This window comes from Grammomys surdaster, unplaced genomic scaffold, assembly GCF_004785775.1.
Source record: "Grammomys surdaster isolate TR1022 unplaced genomic scaffold, NIH_TR_1.0 357, whole genome shotgun sequence".
Taxonomy (NCBI): Eukaryota; Metazoa; Chordata; class Mammalia; order Rodentia; family Muridae; genus Grammomys; species Grammomys surdaster.
In genome coordinates, this window is record NW_021604776.1 from 330,862 (window position 1) to 333,611 (window position 2,750).

The window sequence follows — 2,750 nt, forward strand, 5'->3', positions numbered from 1 at the left end:
AATACTAATTGACAGTATTGTTGTCTGGCTATAAATAAAGAGCAATCAACTACAAAGAAATCTTTGGTATACTTTCTTAATCAGTTGCATGATGTATTTATGAGCTCTTTTGCATTACTGTAGGTGGGAATTGTTTTTAACCTGAGTTGGTTGCTTCCATTAGATGCCCTGGTACTAGCAATGTACAGTTTTGTTCAAGAAATGAGAAGAAACTTAACCTTCCTTGGCTTGCCAGCCTGTTAATTTTTTTTCAGAACTCAAAGGGTCTATTTATTAGCAAGGAAATGTCAGTTCTTTATCACAGATGAAGAGGTCAGAAAGAGATGGTGGGATGGAGGACCCTCAGCTGGGACACTTCTTGGCCACAATGAGGACAGCAGAAGGCATGAGTTCCCGTTCTTGCAGAGGCCGTTCCATGTCTGCCTCTGAGAAAGCCCATCTGGCTGGGGAAGCCACTGAGGAACTGCACAGGGTCCTGGTCCTGTCCAGGTTCCTCCCCACTGTGAAGCTCCACATAGAACCTCACAGTTGCCAGCTGTTCCCAGGCCCGGAAGCTTTGAGTCAGTGAAGTCCCATCAGACAGCCTAACCTATATACGACACTGGTCATACTCCCGCTTAGTAGGGGAATCCTGGTCGGGAGAAGAAGGAACAGGACCTGGCAGAAGCAGTGGTGCTAGCACTTAATGTAATTAAAGCTGTTATACCAGCAATAATCAAGCCCACTACCCTCTTGCTTCTGCTTAAAGCCTGACTCACTTCTTCCAGTACTTGCAAGCTTTTTTTCAGAAGACCAAGGTTCTGTGATACTCAGGGCAATAAAACAAAAGCTGGCTGATAGACCTCTATAACGGACATGCAGGGTTTCAACACACTAACACAATTAGAAAGTGTACAATCAATGCAACATACATTAAATACTGTAGAAGAAACAAAAGTATCTGTACAGAGCCTTATCAACCCAAGACAGAAGTGCCTTGCTTTTGATAACACATATTCCACAATGGGTAAGGAAGGCATTCTTGGCAAAATGACCTAAGACAGGCTCAGTCTTGTTTATGAAATAAAAAAAAGAGGAGAGGTGGAGAGCCTTTGAAGCTGCTTGGCAAGAATCTGACATGGGCCAAGGACAAGGAAATGGGCTGCTTGGCAGAAATATGACATTAGGCTAGAACAAAGAAGTAATTTCAGGCAGGAATCTAAATCTTAGGCTAGAACAAGGAAGTAGGCTTCAGACATGAAAATGACTTTGGACTAGGACAGGGAAGTTGGCTCACATATTTTGGTCATCCTGATAAGCCCTTAGAAACAGTGATCACAGGCGTGTTCATGGAATTTTTTTATTGCCTTGCTTGTTCTTTGACTATTTGTGTTTATTGTCTTGCTTGTTCCTTGACTATTTGTATCTATTGAATTGCTAGTTCCTCAACCTAGAACTTACCTTAATACTTGCATGTAATTAAAATGGGGGGTTTCTAGGGAGGGAAAATAGGGAAAGGGGATGGCATCTGAAATGTAAATAAATAAAAATATTCAATAAAAAACAAATACAAAAAGAAATGAGAAGAAAATCCCAAAGCATCTGACTCAATGTTGATTTTTTTTTCATTAAAAAAAAACTGGTGAGGCCATGCTTAGCATGAATATTTGAATTCGTAGGATGAAGGGATATTCTTTAGTGGGCCTCTATTATCTTGGTTTAGCTGTGTGTTAGTTTTATGTAATGGCTTTGGAACAACCTATTCTGAATTACAATAATATGATAATAGAGCTGCTGTGACAGCAGACACGACTGTCCCTAATCATTATTATGCACTCTAACCACCTAGGTCAGAATATAGCATCTGCTTTGGACATTTTTTCAAATATAAAGACTGTTTTGAGTAATATTTGTCCATTTCATTTTGAATTGACAAATTCACCTTCTTGATAAGAGCAAATTTTTTATTCCTTTTGTGATCCAAGCTACTGAATCATATCAAACATTACTAGACACTATGAGGGCTAAACAAAATGTAGTTATTTATTGAACTTCTAAAATGGAATTTTTCTATTTTTCTTAGGATTTAAAATACACTGGTTGATTGTTATGCTACTCAGTCATGACATGGATTGTTAGAGTCCAAAAATCCAAAATAACCCAAGCAGTCACAAGAGTCCAGCAAAGCAAGACCTTTATTTGATTTAGGCAACAAAAACTGAGTAGTCAGGGACAACAGCACAGACCCTGGAGCTGACTGTATCTTCAAACATTTGTCTTCATAACTATTTAAGCAGATGACAAAAATTCATTGTATTCAGGCTGCTACTGATCAATCAGGGCTGCAGAACAGATGAACTATGACCCTGAGCCAGAATGGTACAAAGTTTTTGAGCTTTAAAACCACAAATACCAGTGTCAAGTTATCCCACCAATCAGGATTTAGGGACAGATTATTCAACTGTAGAGGGGTGACTAGCATTCATGTCTTTTTGTGCCAAGCAGGATGTCAGTTACCTAGGGAGATCTTGATAAATTACATTTTATTTGACCCTGATTCACAATGGAAGTTTTATTCAGAATGACTTCAGTTTGGTTCCTTCTTACAGGATCTCATTCTCTGTTAAAATACTCTCTTAAATGATGGAGGAAATGTATATGATTCCTATTGGAACATATTTAACACAAACATGTATTTTTAATATTAATACAGCCTCTTTGATATTCATAAATGAAGCATAATCCCTTCTCTTTAGAATTTGTCTCAATAT